Below are 16,350 nucleotides of genomic sequence, written 5' to 3' on the forward strand. Positions count from 1 at the left end.
CACACACACACACACACACACACACACACACACACCACATCACATCACACACATGATTTACTGTCATGCACTCCTTTTTGTGTGTGTTGTAGGTATGCGTATGAGTTAATGTGTGCTCACATGTGTGTTCTGTGTGCATGGCAGTGGCCACATCAAATCCACTAAAGCAGTTCTCCTGAGACATTATCCCATCCATTCTCATCCCCCCATAGTGATTCCAATACAGAAAAAGTCAACATTTCAAAATCTGAAAAAACTAATAAATAAAAGTAAAGGCAGACTACATCTGGCACAATGTCTGTACTTAAGGTTTCCAAGTATGTGTCTGGGGAGGAGATCTGGTGGGACGGAGCCTCAGTCGGCTTGGAAGCAGTAGAAACGGATGTCACACTGGAAATTTATACGGTGCGGTTCAGGGAGCAGCGGCTGTAAATTGACAAGTGATGCTTGTGAGCAGCGTTACCCGTCTGTTTCCCTTTCTCTCATCTTCTATCTTTTTTCCACTCATCTTTCCTTCTCTTAGCGTAGCTGTTACTTCATACATCTGTGCTCGCCCCGAGCATTATTGTTAACGCGTGAGAGATACAAAAACAAGCCAGAAGACTAAAACAGGGAAGAGGTAGCTGTGCGCAGAGACGTGGGAGAAAATTACTCTTGTTCTCTTTGTAGCATGAAATAAAGACAGACAGAAAATGTGATGTACATCTGAAACTAATATCTTTAATCTTATAGCAATGTTTTGCTTGGATGAATGTGACCCTTAAGTCCTGTTTTGGCAGTGATGAGAGAGTGTGACATGAAGGGGAACTGCAATATAAGTCTAAAAATATAAATACAGTTTCACCAGCAAAAACTGAAAATGTCTGCTTTAAAAAAAACAATATGAACTGCATTAACTATGATCCCAGTCATTTCTTCCTGGAAAAAAGGTTTAATATGGCCAAGGCACTTAGGTCGCAGTGTTGAGGCTGAGTGTGTGTGTGCATCTGTGGGCATGTGTGTGTATCTGTGCTATAGTTTGATCGGGTCATTCTACTGTATAAATGTCTCTAATGGCAGCACTCCTTTTAATAATGCAGGAACCTCTTTTCTCTGTCCCTCCTCCCTATCACATCTTGTTTGGAGTGACAGCCACATGAGCCACCATTCCCATTCCACTCAGTCTATAGTAGGTCACAGAGAGAGAGAGGAGCCATGAGAGACCATGGTCTGGAATATGATGCTGTAAAAGACATGCACACAAAGAAGAAAGACAATTGGCTACTTGCAGTAATTTAGCAATTGAAGACATGTTTGGAGTGTGACGAGAGGCTGAAGACAAAGATCAGCTGTGATGTAATGATTCACCACATCTAGGATTCGATGCAATTTTGATCGAATTTACTTTACTCAACAGAGAATAACACGATACAGAATAACACTGCTGTTCATATCAGACAGGTTGATTTATTAATTTACATTTCTAAATAACACTAGTTTATTTTTTAAAGACCTTCACAAAAGAAAGCTTGATAATAAGTTTTAATAATGTAATTCTGAAAAAGGTATGTCATAAAACCATTATTTTCTGGGGTGTCCTGGAGTCCCGATGGTTAATACGCACAGCATATCGACCAAAGTTGGACCGGGGATCTTTGTTGCATCTTGTTGCTTCTTCCTTTCTCCATGTTTCCTGTCTTTGTCTCTACTTTAACTAAAAAGGCTAACAAGCCAACAAATAATCCCTTTAAAAAAATGTCTAAAATGCAGTACTGTAAATGCACAGGAATCTCAACTGCCAACGTGGGGTAAAACATGCATCTGCCTAAAAAATTAGTGCACAAAGAAAGCATTGAATAAAAAAAACATTTAATGTCCTCTAAACAGCTGGCAGTATGCCTCTATCCAGTGTTATACCTATCCACATGGAGAGCACGTGTGGCAGGAGTTTGTGGAGGACCACAGAGCTGTAGTCGGCCAAATATGCCGCAATCAAAAATCATGTTAGATTTTCAGAACAAAAAAATCAAAATCATCATACACTTAAGCGAATCCTTCTAAGACGATGAATTGTCTTGGTGATACTGCCCCATTGTACGCAACCGCACACTGCCAGGGCGAGATTCAGCAATGACATCTGGTAGACTTCGCATTTCTCCCACCAGCGCTGCCGCACGCCAATTGAGAACAGACAGATGCCAAGACCACTGTGGCAGCTCTCTTGCTCGCTTTCTCATTCCCCCCCTCCCAGTGTACCAATTCTCTCTGATATGGGAAACATGCTGTCACATCTGGGCCTTCCAGAGAGAAAGAGACGTGAAGGGAGAGATAATACGAGACAAGGATGGGTGAAAGGATCATCAGGGCGCACAGAGAGGAACTCTCACACCGCTGCTCTCACGTGCACACACACACACGTACGCACGCACGCACGCACACACACAATATGTCACAGGTCCAAACATCAATGGGTGTGCTGTGAGGATGATGCCCCTTCAGGATGACAGCGTGATAAGAAGGGTGTATTATATTGTAGCACCAGTGCAGCATGGTGTGCGTTACTTGCCGCACCCCTACCTCTTCTCTTCCGCTCTTTCCCCCTCTCATTAACCTCGGCTCTGATTGCCCCCAGGACTCCCTTGTGCTAATTAGAAGGGTGGAAATATGTCTACGATGCATGCAGTATTGTACAAACACATACACACACTTTGAGCAGCTGACAGAAAGGCTTCTGTAACTGGAGGTGTGAGAAAGGCTTGTCTGCCATTGTGTTTCATCTATGTTGTGAATGTGTTGGCAACCGCGGGGTTAACCCCAGCAGGTGACAGTTAGCAGCACTGTTCATCTCCATAGTGCTCAGCATGGCATATTCAAGAAGTGAGCATTTTGTTTCAACATGACACAATTAGGGCTGAACAGGATATGAAACTGAAGTGATCATTTCAGTTTTTTATTCCGTATATATACATATTATATACAGTATATATTATATATATCACAATATTATTACAGACTATTTTAAAACAATTCTTAATGAGAAATTGAAATAGAATCAGACAAAAAGCAGGAATATAATTCAGGTAATTCCTTCATATCTTAATGAGGATTGACCTCTTGCGGTGAGATGCTTAGAAAGCAGATAAACTGATTGCCCCCCCCACACCCACACCCAAAGACTGTTCCCAGATCCACGGCAAATTAAAGCCTATTGAGCACTTTGACATCTGTATTCAGGAGGTTTTTGTATTTTGGGGAGCAATTTCTAAACAAAAAAAGAGCCCATTTTCTTTTGTTGTTTTACATGCTGTTAGGGACAAGCGCGAGCAGAGACAAACATGTTGTGGGAGTTGTACAGCAAATAGCCATTTGTACCTGGACTGGACCTGAGGAAGAAGAAACATAAGTGAAGAAGAGAGGGGGGGTATAGATAGAGGGAGGCAAGGGGAGAGATGGAGAGGGAAAGAGAGTATTTAAGAGCACTTGAGTGCCAGCATAGATGTAGTCACTTCTCCCAGTGGACGAAACCAGGCCCCTCTGCACCGTGGCATGATTTTTCACTTTAGAAGGCACCACTCAGTACTCCTCCTTCAGTTCCCCTCTCCTTTCTCCTCTTCTCTCAGTTGCTGCGTGCTTCAATGATTCCATCATTCACTTTCATTCACTTTGACTACAGGGGGCACGAGTGCATAAACTCACAAACACACACAGGCATGCACACACACACACACAATTTGACCCATTTGCCCCCCTGCCATGGGTAGTAAATAATTCCATTGTGAGGGCCATTAGCAAGTATCTCAAGGGTTAAAAGGGGAAATACACAGGCAGTCAGATGGGCGATTAGACAATAAGAAGATGAAATGTCTACTATTGTTTGGTTGCTTATTGTTTCACAGAGCTCACATTAGACCTGTGGCTAATTTGTATGCTTAATGTCCTTTTATTTGCCCTGTTCTTTTTTGTTTTCTCAAGAGGCCACATACTATAAAGATGAAGACATTTACACACACATGCACAGACATACACACACATTACGTCTATTGCTACCTCTCTCTCACATGTGGCAGCAGGTTTCTCTGCCAAAATCTAATGATCAACAGAGCTGGTTCCCATCACTGTTAAGGATTGAACATCCCTTCAGACTAAAGGAAATGTAAGATGCAATTATGCAAAGTATAGAGAGGGCAGAGCCAAAACTCTTCGCCTATCCTCATACATTCCAACAGTACAACCAAACTGTTTGTGTTAATGTACTGGCCTGTGTGTGTTTTTGTGTGTGTTTCTGTATGAGTTGGGCCTAAAGCAATGCAGCTTGCCATTTTAGTTGAGGACTGCACCTTACATGGCTACATTACAGTCTTGCCAGTGACATAGCCTTCTAAGAATTAGTGTCACCAAGCCAGGAACCTCACTAAGGAGACTGACTATGAACAATGCAATTCATCTTAATTGCGTCTAGACACGTGTCAGTGCATGACTTGTACGTGGGGTGTGTGTTTATGTGTCTGTATTGCCACCAACCTTCAGTCCAGTCAGTATGCATAAATCTGTGGACACACTAACTGGTCCTCTGAGCCTTTAGTTCAACCACTGTCAGAGGAATCCTTGTATTTTTCCACAGGCATGTCAGAGGATTACACAGTCCCTCTGCTGTTTCAGTGACCTCCCCCTGCAGTACGTGTACACACACACGCACACATACACACACATCAAAGCAGCTCAGCGTAATGCCCAGCACTGAGCTAGGGGCACACTGGCCTACTCACTCAGCAGGCCGTTGGCATACACTTCACATCTGCCTGCAGGGATTGCCAATGGCAAGCAAGGCCCCTGTGTGTGTGTGTGTGTGTGTGTGTGTGTGTGTGTGTGTGTGTGTGTGTGTGTGTGTGTGTGTGTGTGTGTGTGTGTGTGTGTGTGTGTGTGTGTGTGTGTGTGTGTGTGTGTGTGTGTGTGTGTGTGTGTGCGCAAAAGTGTCTGTAAACTTGTTTACAACTACTTGTGTGACACATTTTGTGACAAATTGTGACCATATAATCTGAAATATACCCAAAACGGTTTAGGTAGCCCACAACCTTGGAAAAAACATAAATTTTAATCAGACAGTATGTCAGCTAGATTCCAAGATTGGTTCCAGTACTACTCCAGCTACTCACATGCACTTAATTTTTTTCATATTTTTCATAAACAGGAACATTATTTCCCAACATTTCCAGTTATTTACTATCAATCAAACATGTTTCCAATACTAGTTTACCCAGACATAGGAGGAAAAACCTAAATGCTTATAAATGGTTTTAAATCAGACAAACAGGTACATGTAAATGGTTATTGGGAAGCAATGTTCAAGAGTTATAATGCTACATGAATTATTAAAGCACCTAGGCACTGTGGGGGAAGATATGGTGTGTGAATTATCCCCGATCAATATATAGAGTTTACTGGTAACAAGGTTCCTAATTACGCCCCCATTTGACCACACGCTCACCTCTTCTCCCACCTTTTTGTTTCCTCTCTTTCCAAGCTCTGCTAACATCCCACTCTTCCTCTGTCAGGCGCTTTGGCCTACACACAGGGCAACTATATACAAGTATATAAAATCAATGGGTTAACACATTAACACACGGACCAACAGCAGACAAGGTAAGGGCGTCAGGACCTCTAACCCAAACACCTCTAGCCCTCCAGGTTAATCAATATTCAGAAAAAAAGCATTAGCAGCCCATCACACTCTTTCCATCTCTTTCCTTCTTCACTAATCATTCTTTCAATGTTCTCTCTCTCACCCCTTCCTCGTTTCTTCTGTGGCAGAGAGGGAAGTTTATTTCCCAGAGCTCCTTAGAAATCCCAGAAGCCTGTACAGCCCCATCTCACCTCCAAGCCACAGCCAGACACCCTGTTAGAGGCTATTACTGTCGTTGTCTTTCCCCTCCATCCCAACAAGACTCAGACAGAACCTGGACATTAGCTAATCCATACTTATTGCATCTGGGTTCCTCTCACAGCCTTGTAATTCATATGGAGAGACGTATTAGCGCGACATATTAGGTTGGTAACAGCTCTACAAGGTGAGATGCTACACTGACACTAAATTGACTTAGCCGGAGTCTCGCGGGACATTGTAGGGCAATGCTGCTAGCTGACGACTAGGGCCTAGTCTGCGTGTATTGAGTTTCCGTGATGGCTATTTAGCTTGTAGTGCTACACGGAGCAGAGACGGGGAATGCAAGGTGTGATCCGGCTCATCGCGTTTACTGACAGGAACCCTGCAGACCACAAGGCTATAGGAATCAATAGCATTGCACTGCACAGCACAGCCAGACAAGGCCAGACCCAAACACAGGAAGATTGCATTACACACAGGCTCACATTAGTACAAGCCTACAGTGTTATTAGCAAAGCACAAATGCATTCATTTTGCACTCAAATTCGGGTAAGTATTTCATTATCACATACAGTTTTTAGACAAATTCTATAAATGCACCGGTATGCAGTCGTGAAAACACAAACATGTGGTCTGTCCCAACATCTAATAGACACACGCGGGTTATGTTTTTGTCTGCTGATCCTGGACCTGAGCCTCCAGGTGGCCCTGCATCCTTTCTCTGAACAAACAGAACAGCGGTTCACTCCACTTCCCCCATGTCACCGAGGCCAAGCCCAGACATTGTGCGGCCAACTGGGCTGCTGACACGGCCACCCAGCCTGCCAGGGATTTGCCGCTGGGTCATAGAGTTGACATTTTTAAAGGAAGTTGCATGGAGAGTTACAGGGAGTTGACAGTCCTCTCGTCACGTTGCACTCCAGAATTCAGAAACCTGTGCAGTACACACCCCTCTATGTTTCCAACAATAAAAGAAACAATGAAGCTGTTAAGCACTGTATGACCCTCCCAGGGTCCACTAGAATGAGAATGACAGCTTTTATTCCTTTGCTTGGTGTGGAGTTCCTTGCTGGGAATTACAACATACAACTCAATTTGAAGAAGGGTTCAAATACAGATGTTTGATAAGGGACATCTGTTCAAATCTAAAAAATCAACAACAAAAAAATCAAATTAAACGCAAAAACAAAAGACTATATGTTAAATATAGTAATATTGTGAAGGAATATTTGTCGGCTGCAACAGGGAACCAAAGTTTAGTGGACCATGAGGAACAATGAAAATCTAAAAAGGAGAAGTCGAGTGAAATGGATTGAGTGTGTTGAGGACCAGATGTGCCGTAGATGGATCAAACATCTGCTGGCTCTGCAAAGCCTTAACGGTCTTGAATGACCTCCATCACCCAACATTTCTCATCATGCCGCCCCGGTAAACCTTTTGTTCTTCACTATCTGCCCCCTCGTATAGAAGAGTTTTTTTTTTAACCAACTATGTTTTTTTTGTTTTTTTAAAGATAGATTTCATTATTGGCATTCAAATTGAGAGCTATTCATTTAAGTTGTTACAGGGCATATGCTCGCAAACGTGAACAGGGATATAAAAAAAATTCAAATTTTACAGTGCAGATTTTTTTCTGTTATTGTTCTTGATTCTGTGTGTTTTGATGGTCCACAGCTTTTCTTAGTGTATACGTTACAGTACAAAGAGGCAGCACCAGATGGTAATGGTGTTTATTTTTGCAGTAAGTAATCACCATTCTGGAACTTATGACAGTAGACAGGCCCAGGGACCTGGAACCATGCCCCGAGAGACCCGAGCACCACTTCCTGTTGTACCCACATGATCGCAGATACACACATACACACACACAAACACATGCGTGCACACATAAACATGAACATCCTCGGGGCCGCTGGCAATGTGAGCCCATGGGCCACAGGGATAGATGTGTTCTGGCACATAGGGTTGGGGTAGTGTAAATTACATTGCAGCCACACTGGCACCCTCCGCCTCCAAGATGAATGAGTCAACTTAAATGCCAGGCAACAGTTCCAGTGAGGCAGTTTAAAAACAGAGATCCTGTTGTAATTTGTAAGCATTTTACCCACTCAGTGCACTATTTCACTTTGACAAAACTACAATATTCTTAACAGCCCTGCTGCACACTAGCTCGGCCTTAGGTGTCCCTTCCAACATTCTGACTAGTGCTGTTCACCATAAGATAACATAAAGAAACAATCAAAGCCTATAATCACAATTTCATTTTTAATTAAATACATTTTTAATTATTGCCCTATTATTTAATTATAATTGCTCACAGCCAATGATGAATTAACGAATTTGGTAAGCTTGGTTGTTGAAAGTTTAAAATGCATTTTATTTTGTACCTTGAACTTTATTCTTTCTGAGGTGTCAACACTTATTTTATACATGCCACTGCACAAAACTCACCATATGTTTTCCAAAAACAGTTTTTCTTTTAGATTTTTCTGTCAAATAGTAATAGTAGGCACTCCTACTTTATTAGACAGGTCAAAGTAACAAGAAACCAAAGGGACCCAAGACGTGGAATTTGCATTGTAGGCTGCTGAGCCAAAAGCACCATCAGAACACACTGCATAAAAACATTTGAAACACTTGTGCAGCAGTCACTGATATCCCACTGTAACTTCTGAGAAAGCATAACACATATTGAATGATTTACAACTACAGAGTCCTGAACAACACATTGTTGCCAATTCAACCAACAGTATCATAGATTCCTAGTTAACATGACAGACACAGACTCCTTTGGGGCACCCAGACCCCCTAGTGGCCCTTCCTCTGTATGTGAGTCAGGCTTGCAGTGAAATACTGTCAAGGAGAGGAGGGGGGTGGAGGGAAGGTACCAGAGAGAGAAGCTCGAGTTAATGGTCTTGCATCTTCCTGGCAGCATGTCAATAATGGCTCTGATCACATTAAGTAAAGACTCCATTAGCTTATTCTCTTTCCTCCTATATGCTCCATAGCAAAAGCACAGTAGAAAACTGAAACGCTCCCCTAATGCAGTCCATCTATGTGTTACAGACACCTCTATCTGTTCCCAGTCAGACCAAAACAAAATGACTTGGGAGGTATACAATCCATATTCCATACACATCTGTTACCTTTTAAACAGTAACTTGAAATCGATGTGTGGATTATTTGGATTGTGTGGAATTCAATGCTACGTTTCAGGTACAGTAGTAAAGAAGAAAACAATTTTGCATTTGGGGTTAACTATTAAAGACTTAATACACAGTAGTCAGAAACAATGTGTCACATTTGGTTTTATGAGCTGGTACCCTCATGTAAAATTTTCATTGGCAATAAATACATGGCTATGCTTTTATAAGGTTCAAAGTTTCACTTAAGAAACAGTTTCTTACCAAAGTCTGTGTCTACCCATTACTATCCTAGGGATATAATGTCATAAGGGGAGGGTATAACAAAAAAGAGGAACATAAGACACAGTACAAACATGTAACTATGTGGCCAAGGAGCAAATTGTGTGCATATGTTAATGCACCTTTTCTGTATTGTCCTCCTGCCAAAATAGTAATCAAGACAAAGGAGATGTGATAGAAGAGAGAAAGAAAAGCAGGTTGTCAGCAGCCCCCCCTCCCACACACACACACACACACACACACAACTCTACCAACGCACACGCACACACACACACATACACACACACACACACACACACTGGACAGACAAACCATTTCTCAGCCGCCTCACTGCTCTCCATTGGCCCTGGAGGGAGTACAACGGCCCCCACATCTGTCTCCCAGGCCCACGACAGACCTGGCTGCTGCATCCAGATCCAGCAGATCACACGAATCATCCTCAATTAATATGAACCATCAGGCGTTCCCTCGCTGCTTCTATCATTCCACCCCTCTTTTCTGAGGCATCCCCTCTAGCTCAGTTCTAGGTCCGCTGAGTTTTACACATTGACCACGGCTACGGTTTCTTAGCACAGTTGGGTGAGGCCAGCCAACATTATTGTGTATGCTTTGTGAAACGAGACAGGGAATCAATACATCAGTCCAGACCCAGACACTGCTCACATGTAAGTGCTGCGAGGCGGCTCTTCAGAGGTTCTGAACTCAGAGAACAGACAACTTTGCTCTGCAGCGAACCAGGGCCTGAAATGGCTTCCATGTGCTGCCCCATCTGCACCTCTGCTGGGCTATGGCCAAAGGACTGTCCTTTTCACTTTTTAAAGATGCCGAGGGACAGATTATTTGATGGCGGAGGTCAGGGGAGGTTGGATGAATCAGTGGTTGGAAGATCTTTTTTTAAATGACGGGTTTGTTTTCAAAATCAGATAATGAAAAAAGACAAGTCGCTGGGAAGAGAAACGGAAACTGTTTACTAGAGGCCACCTGGAACCAGGGCTGTGCCAGATTGTGACTCACCCGTCTGTGGTAAAGTCCTCTTTAATAACCTCCCCTAACCCCCCTCTCAATCCTCACAGTCTGCAACTGCACTATAAATCTCAATCTAGTCTATTAGTGTGACCTTAGCAACTAACACAGTCATGAAATTTTAACTAAAGTCATGACTTAAATCAGGTTGAGAGGGGAAAACGGGGTATCTGTTGGTTGATCAGTGTGTCTGGCCCGGTAAAATAAAACCTGTAGCCTCTTAAAATTTACTCACACCAGAGCCCAGGAAGCTCTTCTTTTGGGAAATGATGGGCATACTACAGCATTGATCAAGACAAAGCCCTTTGCAATTGAATGGTAATGTAGGAATCAAACTGATTAGAACTGTTCCAAGTTTTAACCAGGAATATTACCTGTATTTCCATGTTGGCTGTATTTGAGTGGGATGGACTTTCCTTCATCAATGTTGAAATTAATGTATCAACAACTAAAGATTAATTTTGTATTAGACATTTATTGTAGCTTTTTCACAAAGAATGGAAATAAGTGGTTGTAAAAAATACAATACACTGCAACACGATTTTGATCATCTGATGTATCGCATTTCCTACCAAAGTTTTACTGCAAATTGTCACTTATTAAAACCAGACCATATTCAGGGAGGCATCAAGGCTGTCTGATGACACACAAGAGAACAGGATGCTATTCTTAACGCAGTACTCTCCAGAGTATCCCAGCGGGACAGTGTGAGAAAGTTGACAAATTACACTGTTCATTTGTTTGACTACAATTTGTTATTTTTTGCAATCTGATGTATTGGAAGACAGCTGTAAACCGCACAATACTTTAAACAACCATAGATTTCTGTTGCTTTTTTTCTGGACACATTTCAAATAAGATGCCTGTCCCTGTGATAAGGAATCACAAGGTGACATGACTGTGGTCCAAAGCAATACTGCTCTGTCTGTATTTGATGATAAGATGACATGCTTTTATTGTTGCCTTGTTTATTAAATATTAGTGTCATCTTGTATGTCAGCAGCCCATGCACATTTGATTTCATGGTATAATAAATGTATAAGCCTCTATATAATGTCTGTAGTTTAGAAAACATATAACCTCTAAGGTGGATATACGAGATCACATACAAAAGTAACAAATTCTGTTGACATACAGTGCATAAAGGAGGAATTTACTATGATCACAGAGTGCAAATTTCAACCTCTATGATTCTTACAAATGTCCTCCACCCACATCTGGACGTAGCTACTGATTTCCCTATGGTCCATCACAGGGGAAGAAGTAGAGCTGGTTGTTCGCACATGACCTATGACCTGCCACGGGGGAGCCAATGAGGTAGCAGATTGTGTTATGGGAGCTGTTGCCCTCTGATGTGATGGCTCCAGGCAGTGGGCTTTGCTTGAACCCATCCCCCATGGCACCCCTCGCCACTAGATCCTCTGCATTATTCATACGGCCCGAGATGGGATGGGGAGAGAAACAGAATATGGAAAACGAAGCAGCAAGGTTCAAGACCTTCTCAGATCACAAGGAACTTCTGCTTAACCTCCCTTGAAGTGGCAAAAACAAGGATAGGGCAGTTTTTTTAAGGAACTGGATCTGAAAGCAGGACTGTGGATCAATGGGGATTCCCTCGAGGCTTGGTGGAGATCGCATTCACTGAAAGGTGATTGGGGAATCAATCTGGTTCCCATGGTTCACTTTGCCATTGTGAGAACTGATCCTACTGTCTTACGCTCAAGTTTCACTTATGTTTTAATGGAACTAGTGGAACAATATTCTATTCTATGACAATTTAAAAATCAGAAACGTTATATGACAAGTTATGAGGGTGAGAGATCTCCTATTTGATCTACTGTACACAGGCACAGGTCAATAATATTTACATATTTATAGATAATATTTTCCCTTGTTTTGCCTTGCATGGCATGTCTCTCCACTGCATTTCAAATAACACTCAGTCATCGAGCATGATAGGTGATGATTAGTGAAAAGCATATACATGTTAAGCTGTTAATCCCTAATGCACACCATGCAACCTAACAACGCTGCACACCCTGGCTCTTAATAGAGCTCAGCACATAACCTACTAATTGCATAATTGCCTGATTTGTTTTAACTGACAGTGGTGCCCTGGCCTATGACAAGGCCATCATTTGCCCATCCTCATTGTCAGCAATTTGCAAGGTAGATACCCTATACACACCCACCACACAACATCCAGCACCGCGGATGAATAAATACAGCCGTTGCTGGATTAATTCTGAAAGACATAGACGCAGGAAGATAAAATAAACTAACAGCAGCAGGCTGTCCACCAGATAAAGTGGGTACTCCATCGTCTCTCTGCTGTAATTATTGGCTAATAGTCATTAACCTGGCAAACAGAGGTTTAGTTGTATTGTTTAAAGGACTCTGGTATGCATAATGACAGACTAATATGTCATAGCACAGGGGGAGATGGGGGAGGGGTGGATTAATGAGATTTTACTAGAGGGGGTGTACAAGGAGAGGTGGGGCACGCCTGGAAAATATAGGGGAAAGAGGGCCACATTAAGCTAATTGGAAGATGAGTGCCTACTTGTAAAAGTGCTTCTAATGGCATATTTGTTTCTCTCACAGCATCACAAGGCTAATGCAGGGGAGTGGAGTTGTGAGACTTACTGTAGTAAGGACTACAGGGAGTTTGTCTGCAAATGTGTGTCAACACATGCTTTAGACACTCATTCTAAAACAATACATACATGTTGCTTTCTCATCTTTCACTGTTTATTTGCGTTAAACATTTTTGTCTGAAATTTGACTTTGCAACTATAAAAGGTATCTATATTTAAAAATATGGTTGTTATAAATGAGGTAGGGCAGTGACTTTTAAGAAACTGCAATGTATTGAATGGCTTCTTGGCATAAAAACTAGTCGTTTTTTCTAAAGCCCGACCAATAAAGGATTTTTAAGGCCGATACAAATATTTGGTTATTTAAAAATCCGATATGCCGATATATTGGCCGATATATATATTTTTTAATCTAGTAACGCGTTAGAAAACAAATTTCCCTACCATTAGTTATTTGTAGTTATTTACGAGTTCTCACTAAAATAATATGATAATGATTTGTTTTATTGTCACAACTGAACAGAGGAACATCAAAATATATTAAAGTTCTGTTAAATAAAATGTATAAAAATACAAACTTAAGATATGAAACTTAAAGTCCTTTGAACAAAAACACATTAACAAAAAAATTATCAGTGCTGTCAACAGGGACATTGTAGAGCACCCTCTGTGTGGACAAATTAACGGCAACACTTGACCGTCCGTTTTTTATTTTTTAAATAATCATTTATCAGAATCTTTTATTTGTCATTATAAATGAATCTGATGAATGACTATTTAGCTTTAGTTGTTTCCACATGGACAGAACCTTAATCAAGTTTGTCCCTCACATTCTTTTCAAGACAATTTTTTAATTTGTGTTGACTCTGTGTTCCAAGCCCGACCCCAACTCTTGTTAACTGGCCTCCAAAACTCAATTGACCAATGAAAGAAGAATGCTTGGATAGGCTCCTCTTAGACAGGGTCCAGTGGAGAGCAGAACTGCTGACCTGTTCTGACAGCTGGCTGGCCCTTCCTAACACTAATGGGTTGCAGTTTGGCCTGTGTCACTGTGTTTTGGCTTTTGTTTGACTTCATGAGTGGGGAAGTGGAGGCACAGTGAAGGACTAGTAGAGGATGAAATAAATGTCAGTGATTGAGATGGCCTGTGGGTTTGGAGAGGGACTTTGGTCAAGTGATCTTGTTGATGTGTATAAGCTTGCAATCATTAAAACCTCACTTATAGCTTAATTCTAATCCCTAGCATTTATTAATGGAACTACCATTAAAATTACCCCCTTTTTTGTAGCATGTGGTTCTAATGAATGCTATTTCAATCTCAATTAGACCAGCAAACAAAGTGAGGCAGTTAGGAAATTGTTATTAAAATGTCTTAAACTGGCTTAAATTGAATTAAATGTGGCTTGCAAATTATCCCAAAAATGCAAAAACTATGTATTCCTATTTACTATTAAACAGAGAAACTAATAATCAGGGTAAACAATAATATTGCATTTAGATTATTTGTTGTAATTCAATTAGAATATCAAAAGACTGCTCCACTTCTTGGACTAGAATTTCTTAAGAAATGTTCTGGTTGTCAAACTATTTAAAGATTCACTTTCTAATCTGCTGTCTTTTTTTTCTCAATTAAATCAAATGGAAGTACTAATGCCCAGATGGCCATGCAGTATGAAATAATAGTGCCCAGGCTAGAATTTAAAGTCAGACCTCCAGGCAAAAACTCCAGAGCGCACACAGAATGAAAGTGTAAAATGTTTTTTAATGTATATTTAACAACAAATACCCCAGTGACTATTGATGTTTCGTCTCAGAAGAATCTATTCCTCCAGTATATCTGAGGGCATGATATGAAACCACTCACACTTTTATTTTCTCTGCTCTTCTTCCTCTGTCTCTCCAGTACTATCTCTCTTTTGCTGTCTCTCTTTAAACATTTATCTTCTGTTTTCTCCTTACAGGCCCTTTGTGCTTTGTGATGTTGGTTTTTACAGCTTTTTACTCACCAGAGTTGCCATTTATCTTTTATAGATGCCAGTAGCTAGGAGCACATATGAAATGTTACCATTTTACTGTGCCTAATTGTCATCGCTTGCGTTATTCCCTTGATGTCACTTGCGCCTAGTCCCCCAGGAACATGTGTGTGAAGTATTTACACTACGCCTGTCTGTCTCGCTTTCTTCTCTATTTCTATTTTGTTTTCGCAATCACCATTATAATACTATCTTATATACCAGCAGCAGTTACTGTAAGTCAATTTGTCAAGAGTTGTCATCATTGCTATAAAGCAGGAAGAGATGTGGGTTCATACAATAGGACAAAAGCACTGGCTCACACGTTCATCGATTCAAACTTAGTAGTTAAACAGCAAAATTCTCAGGATTTCCCAAGTTAATTTCCCCAGAATCACTTGCTATTGATGTTTGACAATGTGCACATTTGAGAAGAGTTTTTATTAATAATAATCTCTAAAAGACACAAGCCAAGTGCTCTAATGATGTGCTCTATTTTGAATACACCTGACACCCATCTGAATAGTTTGGTTCTCTTAGGATGAAAACATGCTTCTCACCGTTCCCAAGTCTCCAAAAATACAGGAACTGGAAATGCCAAGGGTTATATATAAATGACCTATTAATACTGTTTGTTATTTTACGTTTCTGCCCCTTTTCAGGTAGACACTGTCAACTGAAAATGTATCATTAGTTGACAGTGTCCCAAACAACAAGGCTGTTTAGTATTTCATTTATATTTAAGGTTGTGCTTTCTTTAAAGCTTATAAACATATCGATGTGATTAAAATGTAAGGTTACACAAGTCATGCATTCTTTAGACCTCACGAACATACAAGCATGATAAATATACAGCCTGTCAAATTAAAGAAACATGCTCAATGCCACTGTCGAAGCATATGCATACAGAACCTTAAAAAACATTTTCTTTTTAAATGTCCAAAAGCCATTCTCTGGTACATAGTGTAGCAGTTCCATCCTCCCTCAAGCATTTCACTGCCTTAGAGATGAGAACAATGTCTGCCAACCAAAGTGTGATTAGTGGCTTATATTAATTATGCTATTATTTCTGCCATTTCTTCTCTTGCTCACACAATTTTGTAAATATCCCTTGGTACAGTTTGTGTACAGAGGGAGTCCCAGCAAGAGTTCACATCTTTTACAAAGCTGTTGTTGTCAGTCTGGCAGATTAACATCCCTACAATGTAGGAAGTCCTGCTAATCAAGCAACCTCAGTTCTTTTGAATTTTTTTGCTTATGATTTAATTTAACTCTTGCCTACTGTCATCATGTGATTTCTAGAAAAAATTAAAGATTTTTGACAAAGCTCTAGGTACTTTGCGTTCGAGGAGCCTCTGAATTTTATGAGCAGGAAAGCTCGCCCTTACAAACTAACCCCTGCTCCATTTCCTCCTTTGACCACATTGATTATG

General features: G+C 41.0%; 1 protein-coding gene across 1 annotated transcript in view; it reads left to right on the forward strand.

The window, feature by feature from the left end:
• Window positions 1-16,350, forward strand: part of bnc2 (basonuclin zinc finger protein 2) — a gene marked incomplete in the record, with an annotated part of 164,597 nt that overhangs the window by 133,453 nt on the left and 14,794 nt on the right.

The sequence above is a fragment of the Etheostoma spectabile genome, chromosome 2 (genome assembly GCF_008692095.1).
Source record: "Etheostoma spectabile isolate EspeVRDwgs_2016 chromosome 2, UIUC_Espe_1.0, whole genome shotgun sequence".
Taxonomy (NCBI): Eukaryota; Metazoa; Chordata; class Actinopteri; order Perciformes; family Percidae; genus Etheostoma; species Etheostoma spectabile.